General features: G+C 45.9%; 1 long non-coding RNA gene across 5 annotated transcripts; it reads right to left on the bottom strand.

Annotated features, from left to right (window-relative positions):
• Positions 1 to 1,194: 1,194 nt before the first annotated feature.
• On the bottom strand, positions 1,195 to 6,941 carry LOC124514631 (uncharacterized). Of its 5 annotated transcripts, none has more exons than XR_006962641.1 (4): positions 6,140 to 6,941; positions 4,699 to 4,808; positions 4,090 to 4,248; positions 1,195 to 1,779 (listed from the first exon to the last, which is right to left on the bottom strand). It is a non-coding gene; the product is annotated as an uncharacterized LOC124514631 (long non-coding RNA). The 5 variants fall into 5 exon arrangements; XR_006962644.1 differs by having other exon boundaries at positions 6,761 to 6,941; XR_006962640.1 differs by lacking the exon at positions 6,140 to 6,941 and having other exon boundaries at positions 4,699 to 6,120.
• Positions 6,942 to 9,165: the final 2,224 nt, after the last annotated feature.

Raw genomic sequence — 9,165 nt, 5'->3', positions numbered from 1 at the left:
GTGAAACCATATGGTATCTGTCTTTCTCTGTATGGCTTATTTCACTTAGCATCACACTCTCCAGTTCCATCCACATTGCTACAAAGGGCCATATTTCGTTCTTTCTCATTGCCATGTAGTACTCCATTGTGTATATAAACCACAATTTCTTTATCCATTCATCAGTTGATGGACATTTAGGCTCTTTCCATAATTTGGCTATTGTTGAGAACACACACATTTTCTTTATCCATTCATCCATCAATGGACATTTGGGCTCTTTCCATACTTTGGCTATTGTTGATAGTGCTGCTATAAACATTGGGGTGCATGTGTCCCTTTGAAACAGCACACCTGTATCCCATAGCTAAATGCTCAGTAGTGCAACTGCTGGGTTGTAGGATAGTTCTATTTTTAGTTTTTTGAGGAACCTCCATACTGTTTTCCAGAGTGGCTTCACCAGCTTGCATTCCCAAGTTTTTGGTGGAATCTTTTGGGTTTATCATATTGACTATCATGTCATCTGTGAAGAGTGAAAGTTTGACCTCCTTCTGGCCGATTTGGATGCCTTTTATTTTTTTGTGTTGTCTGATTGCTGAGGCTAAGACTTCCAATACTATGTTGAATAACAGTGGCGAGAGTGGACATCCCTGTCTTGTTCCTGACCTTAAGGGGAAAGCTCTGTTTTTCCCCATTGAGGATGATATTAGCGTTGGGTCTTTCATATATCGCTTTTATGATCTTGAGGTATGATCCTTCTATCCCTACTTTCTTGAAAGTTTTTATCAAGAAAGGATGCTGTATTTTGTTAAATGCTTTCTCTGCATCTATTGAGAGGATCAAGTGGTTCTTGTCCTTTCTTTTATTGATGTGATGAATCACATTGATTGTATTTCAGATATTGAACCAGCCCTGCATCCCAGGTATAAATCAGACTTGGTCATGGTGAATAATTTTTCTAATGTATTGTTGGATCCAGTTGGCTAATATCTTGTTGAGGATTTTTGCATCCATGTTCATCAGGGAAATCGGTCTATAGTTCTTTTTAGTGGAGTCTCTGGTTTTGGAAAATGTTTATTATTTTTGAGAGAGAGAGAGAGAGAGAGAGAGAGAGCACGAGTGCAGGAGATGCAGAGAGGGAAGTGGACAGAGGATCCAAAGACGGCTTTGTGGTGATAGCAGAGAGCCCAACGTGGGGCTCAAACCCATGAACCATGAGATCATGACTGAAGCCAAAGTTGGACGCTTAATAATGAACTGAGCCACCCAGGTGCCCATTAATTTCTGATTAATTCTTAATTATTATAATTGCGAAGTGTAAAAACAAAATGCAAGAAAAGTGAATGAAAGAGATAGAAACAGAGGCAGAGACCCACTGAGAGAGAAAAAAGGTCAGGGTGTAGTTAAAACAAAGTAGATTTATAGCCAAGAGTTTTCCTAGAGACAAAGAGGGACTCTCCATAATAATGAGTCAGTTCATTAGGAAGATATAACAGTTTTAAATATATATACATATAATCATAAGCTTTAAAATACATAAAAACCTGAAAGATTAAGGGAGAAATAAATAAATTCACAATTATAATTGCAGACTTTAAACAGTAGAACAAGGTACAAAACTATGAAGGATATGGTAGGTCACAGTGACAGCATCCATTACCTGAATTCACATTCATTTCTACAACAATATCTTCAAGGACTGCAGAATACACATTTTTTTCAAGCGCACGTGTCATTCAGTAATACAGACCATATGGCAGGCCATAAACAAGTCTTAAGAGACTCCAAGCAATTGAAATCCTACAAAAAAATCCAAGAAAAGCAAAGAACATTTGGAAATTGCAAAACTCACTAGAAAATAACCCATGGGTTGAGGAAGAAATCACAGGGTAAATGAGAAAATAGTTTAGACCCAATGAAAACATAACATATTGAAATTTGTGGAATGTGGTTAAAGCATTGAGGGAAATTTATAACTTAAAGTGCTTATATTGGGAAAAAAGAAATGATCAAAGCTCCCACCTTAGGAAGTTAGCAAAAGAAGGCAAATTAAATGCCAAGCAAGTAAAAGAAAAGAAATTATAAAGATTAAAGTAGAAATTAAAAGAAATAGAGATGAAGGATAGAGAGAAAAAGCCAATAAAATTACAACTCTTACTTGGAATGTATCAATAAATGCGCCAAGGTGCTGTCTAGATCAAAACTGACAAGGGAGGCCTGGGTGTATCCAACTTTTGATTTTGGCTCAGGTCATGATCTCAGGGATATGAGATCAAGCCCTGGGCTCTGATCTGGGTGTGGAGCCTGCTTGAGATGGTCTCCTTCTCTCTCTATCCCTTTCCCATGCTTGTGAGCTCTCTTAAAAAAAACAAAACAAAACAAAAAAAACAACCAACTTCAACCCCCCCCCAAAAAACTGACACAAGGGAAAAAAGAAAAGTCCATATAGTTCTACAATCTACTGAAGATATTACATTTATAATTATAAACATCTTCACAAAATTTCCAGATTCAAGTAGTTTCATTTAAAGAAGAAATAATATCTATCCTACTGTATTCTTTCCCTCCCCTCTCCCTCCCTTTCCATTCTTTGGCATCTCAGTGGCCAGTGTTGAAGAAATATCCTTGTGTGTACTCCTTACCTATGACTACTATGGAATAGCTTTCTAGGAGTGTGATGGTTGAGCACGTTATTTTCTATATTTTAAGTGTTAATTTATATTTCCAGATTGCTTTCCATTTTACAATTGCACCTTCAATGTGGGAGAGTACACTTGACTGCACACCACTTGCCATATGGGTCTTTATGCTTTTTCATTTTGTATCAGTTTGATAGGCCTAAGTAAGGTGATGTCTCATCATTTTATCCTAATTTCAACTTGCATTTCTCCACTAGAAGGAAAGTCCTTTTCAGATATGTGCTTGTTATTTTGTTGAGTTCCTCTGTGAATAGGATACCCAGATGCTTTGACTGCTTTTCTCTTTTGTTTTCAATTTGAAAGATCCGTATGCTGTATATTATTGATATTATCCACGTACCTGACATACACACATACCCATTTTCCCCAGTCTATCTTTTCTTCCCATGTTATCATATTTTTGCCTCTCATGCTTTTTATGAGTTTAAAAATTTATTACATGGTTAATAAATGGCTTTTGTGTTTAAAATTTGGTTTGTCCTGGGGCCCCTGGGTGGCTCAGTCAGTTAAGTAACTGACTCTTGATTTTGGTTCAGGTCATGATCTCACCATTGGTGGGTTCGAGTCCCGCATCCAGCTCTGTGCTGACAGTGTGGAGTCTGCTTGGGATTCTCTGTCTCCCTCTCTCCCTCTGCCCCTCCCCTGCTTGCACACACTCTCTCTCAACAATAAATAAACATATAAAGAGTCCCAACAGGAAAAAGAGGGAGGCAGGAGAGTGAGGTCAGAGTCAGAGAAGGAGAAGTCACTGGATGACACTGGAAGCAGATGTTGGGGTGATGCAGGTAGGTGTTGGGCTTCAAAGGTGCAAGGAGCCAAGAGTGGAGGAATTCAGATAGCCTCTTGAAGCTGGAAAAGGAAACAGAATGGGTTTTCCTTTAGATCTTTTTTTTTTTTTTAATTTTTTTTTTCAATGTTTTTTTTTTTTATTTATTTTTGGGACAGAGAGAGACAGAGCATGAACGGGGGAGGGGCAGAGAGAGAGGGAGACACAGAATCGGAAACAGGCTCCAGGCTCTGAGCCATCAGCCCAGAGCCCGACGCGGGGCTCGAACCCACGGACCGCGAGATCGTGACCTGGCTGAAGTCGGACGCTTAACCGACTGCGCCACCCAGGCGCCCCTCGTTTAGATCTTTCAGAAGGAACACAGCCCTGCTGACAACTGATTTTGGTTTTGTAAGACAAGTCTAAGACTGCTGACCTCCAGATTGTGTGGTAACAAATTTGTGGGTTGTTTTTAGTTTATTTTGAGAGAGACAGAGAGAACGTGAGTTGGGGAGGGGCAGAGAAAGGGAGAGAGAGAGAATCCCAAGCTGAGTCCGTGATGTCAGTGCGTAGAGCCTGACCTGGGGCTCAAACTCACAAACCATGAGATTATGACCTGAGCCAAATCAAGAGTCAGATGCTTACTTAATTATGGAGTTTGCAGAATCCCAAGATCTGCCATCTGCAAACTGGAGACCCAGGAAAGCTGGTGGTGTAATTTAGTTGGACTCTCAAGGCCTGAGAACCAAGGAAGCCAATGGTGCAGATTCCAGTCTAGGTCTGAAGGTCTGTGAACCAGGAGCCCTGAGGGCAGAAGATACATGCCTTAGCTCAAGCAATGTGGTAGAAAAGGGGTGAATTCCTCCTTCCTCTGCTTTTTGCTCCAGCAAGGCCCTGAAGGGATTGTATGATGCCCACCCACATGGGGGAGGGCAATCTACTTCACTGAGTCTGCTGATTCCAATGTAAATCTAATCCAGAAACACACATGTTCCCAGACACATGCAGAAACAATGTTTAATGTGGGCACCCCATGGCCAGGTGAATTGACACATGAAATTAACCACCACCAGGGCTCTTCACTTTTTGGCAGTTGTTCTACAAAAACAGTTTATTTTTCTTCAGATTTTTTTCCCCATGGGTGTAGATAGGTGTCATTTGTTTTCTGAAAACACATATATCATATATACAAAGATATATGGTGTGGTGCATGCAGAGATGTCTACTACCTATCAAGGAGGACTTGTCACTCACCTGGGAGGAGTTTGTTTAGTGGACAGCCCCAGGTTATGAGTTTCAGCAGTTGGCTTCGGCTGCAGATGCCTCCTGAGGTCAGGCTCTTCCCTGGCAGCACCTTCCTGTGCCTGGGAGAGGTATGGGTATAAAGATCTGGTCACCTGGTGTTGACCCAGCTAACTCTGATGGATCCTGCTTGTTCTGGAGTCCCTGTCAGCTGGCTGAGGTTTTGTTAGCCCTGCATTATGGTTTGACTTTTCCCTCTACCCAAGCCCACTTTTGCTTGCTTGCTTTCATAGACGTTTATCCCTAATTGCTTCCCCTCCTACCCATGGTCTCTCCATCATCTGCTCTGAAGGACCTCGCCTGTTACAAACTGTATGTATTCTTTTAAACCCTGTTTCCAGTTAATTTAGCCATTTCAATGTTTGTAGCCATTTCAATGACAAAATACTCACAGCACCATTTTAAATAATTGCATAGTGGTCCATTATACGGATCTTATTTAATGCGTTTAAACAATTGCATGTTTTTCTTAATTTTGCTATGATAACCAATGATTCTGTGTAATCCTTTACTACCCCCTTTCCTGCTTGTCAGAAATTTAAGGATTAATCCCTAAAAAAGGAATAGCTAGATCAAAGTGGTTGCATTTCTAAGCTTTTTGATTCCTTGTTCCAAAAGGTTCCCAGGGAGAGCATCTCATTTTTAATCTCCCATCTGGCAATTTATGATGGGTGTTATCTATTTTTGTAACACTTCCCAGTCTGGTAGGAGAAACAATGTTCCATTGTTCTAATTTGTTCCTACACTACTCATAAACCCAGCTGTTTCTGTGATTCTACAATTACGAGTTTCACCATTTTGCGAGGTTTTCTCATGATCTTCGAAGTCACCAAACATTAACCACAAGGGGGCGCTGTTCCCCTGTCAATGTCCTGCGGTTGTACACTCTCCAGCTGCCTTTCTGAGCCAGGACTGAAAAGTTCCAAGCAGGGTTTACAGAGAATAAGTAAACAGCATTAATACCCACAGGCGGAGACTCTGGTTTCTTAAGTCGTTTTTTCAACCCTGGTCAGTTACATCTCTGGTCAGTTACATCTCAGGCGGGGACCCTGAGCCTGCAAAGGGGACATGTCCGCGCCTTCCGCTCACAGTCCCTAGAGTACCTAGGGCAAGTCTCAGGAAAGAACCCCAGTACCCCACCCGCCAGCTCTGGGGGGCGCCCCCAGGGGTCGTGTGCAGGGCAGCGCTCCAGGAGCTCTGTCTACAGGGCCTCAAGTGGGCCCAGTCAAGGGTGCAGATGAGGCTCTGTTATCAGGAGGTTATGAGGGGCAACCAAAGGGTTGGGGGTCTGCACTCGGACCTCTTCAGTATGGAAAGAGGGCAGCAGGATCTGAGTGGAGCGATCGCGCCCCCCCCCCACCCCCCCCCACCCCCTTTCCCGCAGCTGCCCGACCTCGGCTCCACTCTGCTGTGCACTGGTCCTGGAAGAAATGAAGTCTCCCTGGGATCCTGCCTGGGTCTGAGTCCGAGGCCGCCAGGTGCGCGAGCTGGAAAGGGCCGGGGGGGGGGGGGGTGCCAGCGAGCTCTGAGATGGGCAGCATGGCGGAGATCATGGGGGGCATCAAATACCTGGGGTTCTGCTAATGCTGGACGCAATACGGTTGGAACCACAGATGGTCTGACTTGCCTGCCCTCGTTCCAGGCTCCAGACTCCTCCCATTCTCGCCTCTGTCCCCAGGCTCTCTTCCCTACACATTCTACCTCACCCCATTCTGCAGTGTTGGGTCTCCTCTCAGAGGGCCTGGGCTCAGGCCCCGCTTCATTCCCTGACCGGTGGATTATCAGAGTGGATAACTGGCTGAGAGACCGCAGGGTCTAGAGGCCGTTCTGAGTCGACTCCGGGTGGGTTATCCCTTTAGGGGCTGTCTTTGTCCAGTACCAATAACCCTGCCTCCAGGCTAAGAGGCGGCAAAGGGCCTATTGCGAGATAGGCACGACAGGAAGTTATTTCAGGGAAGCTGGCCCTCAGAGGCCCTTATGGCCATTATCCGGGTTTCCCCGAGAGAAGGCAGACCTGGGGTACTTGCATGGATCACCCTCCCAAGCACTGAAGAGAGGACCAGTCTCCAGCTTCGGAATTGGGGAGGGTGGCGGAGGGCACCAGCATAGTCCACTTCTCAGGGAGAGTGAGTCCCCGCTCCCAGAAGCTGGGTTGAGTGGCACCAACAGTGGGTCCTTCGAAAAAACACTTCGCGCGCCAAGAGAGTGGGCTTTTCGTCCTGGGTCTACCTTGTAATGGCTGACCTCGACGATGCAGCTTTACCTTTTCCAACCTCAGTTTCCGGAAGTAACGTGGCAGCCCATGGGGCTAATGGGGAGGTTCAAGACCCACCCCGAGGTAATCCGGAACAAATTTAACCAAACCCGTCGCCTTGTTGGAGAAGGCGCCTGCGCAGGCGCGCTGGACACGTCCGCCCAAAGGCTGGCAGATGGAAGCGACCGCAAGGGCCCCTGGGGAGTGTAGTCTGTGCCGAGAAGGGGCAAGAAGAGGCGGAGCTTCACTGAGAGCCTACCCCGGCGGGGTTTAGAGAAAACAGCTGATGAGCCACCAGTGGCTGTGGTTCAGGAGGCGTGGCTTTGTCTTTTCCGCGGCGCCGGCGGCAATCCCTGTGCTCAAAGGATTCTGGGTACTGTGGTCCTGGTCCCTTGGAAAGCAGGGCAGTGATGGGTGCTGGCCCACCCAGCCTTTGGCCGTGTGGCGGGAGTGAGTCTGGGGGAAGGGGAAGATAGTTGGGAGTGGCTAGGGTTGGGTCTCTGGCAAGGCTTAGGGTTGCTTTCCCAAATTGTTCTTTTTATTTGTGGGTGTGGGTGGGTAAACAACTCGCAGCTGGAGGAATGAATTTGAGGAGTGAATTAGAGGAACGAATAAGGGGTGATGTGAGGCTCGGCGGTGAATCCTAGGGTTGCAGGGCACGTCTCAGGCCCCGGCAGGGGCCCCAGGATTGCGGAGCCACGCTTTTCTTTTGAGGCCGGGTGGCGTACGGGACTGTTCTAGGCCACTGTAGTGGTGGCAGTGGTGGCACGTCTCTAGTTCTCTCTTCACGTGGTATTTGGGGCTTAAGTTGGAAGACCTTAGGGGTTTTGCGGTGTTGACATAGTCTTGGTTTGGGAGCAAACATCCCCTGGTGGTGGTTAGGGGCGCTGTGACTCCTGTGGGAGGGGAGGTGCGTGAAACCTGGGCGGTGTGGTGGTAGTGGAGCTCCAACCTGACTGATGTCAAGGTGTTTGGCAGAAGCTGGCTGGGCACGTCGCACTGGGAAAGGGGTGCTGTTTGGTCATGGAGATTTGGGGATTGGAACAAAGGGGATTTTGGAGAGTGGAACAAAGTTTGGCTTAGAGGAAACTGCTGAATATTCCCAAGTGCGAATGGGTTGGGGTGGGAGTAGGTCCCTTTATACGCGTGTTTTTGGGTGATCAGGGCAACTTCTCTTTCTCCAGGCTTGCTGTCCCATGGTTTGTTGCTGGTGGGGGATATTGGCATGGTTCAAACGTCTTTGGGTTTGGCTGGAAACCTGGATGACCAGTTGGTTTGCCTGGTTCTGCTTTAGACAGTGGCTCTTAATTAACTGGCCACTCCCAGGGTTAGGACTGTGAGGTTGGTGGTGGCTGGGTGGGGGAGGTAGGGTGGTGGCCCCTGGGTCCAGGCCTCTTTGTCACAGCCCCTGGTGGCTGTTAGATGGCACCTGATTTACAAATACAGGCATCACTGGTGGACTTCAGGCATTGGAACCTTTATTTTTAACCTTATATTATGGAAAACATTCAAACATTCACTTTAGTAGAGAAAATAATACAAGGTCTCCTTATGAATCTATCTCCCAGACCCTACACTTATCAACTCATGCATGGCCAACCTTGTATCCAAACCCCCAAACTTACTTAAGGACTGGCTCACAGGTTGACAGGTCAAGTGCATGGCCTTTTACAGAGCTCAGCCACTTTTTAGCTGAACTAATTTGAGCAAGATACATGACTTTAACTGTGCTTGGCTCCTTTATCTGTAAAGAGTGGATGGTAAATAGGACTGTTCAGAGGCCTGAATGAGGCAAGCCACGTACAGTGACCGAACAGTCTTTGGTATATAGTAAGTATTCAGAGTGTTAACTTTTTTTTTTAACTTTTTTAATGTTTTATTTATTTTTGAGAGAGAGAGACAGAAAGAGAGAGAGAGAGACAGAGTGTGAGTGGGGGAGGGGCAGAGAGAGAGGGAGACACAGAATCTGAAGACACAGAATCTGAAGACACAGAATCTGAGCTGTCAGCACAGAGTCTGATGTGGGGCTCAAACTCATGGACTGTGAGATCGCGACCTGAGCTGAAGTCAGATGCTTAACTCACTAAGCCCCCCAGGTGCCCCCTCAGGAAACAGACTCTTAATTGTAGAGAACAATGTGATGGTTACCAAAGTAGAGAGCCATG

Source organism: Lynx rufus, unplaced genomic scaffold (genome assembly GCF_022079265.1).
Source record: "Lynx rufus isolate CCGP_SWC_20201006 ecotype Redwood Valley unplaced genomic scaffold, mLynRuf1.p SCAF_1, whole genome shotgun sequence".
NCBI classification, from domain to species: Eukaryota; Metazoa; Chordata; class Mammalia; order Carnivora; family Felidae; genus Lynx; species Lynx rufus.
This window is presented reverse-complemented; position numbering and strand designations above follow the sequence as displayed.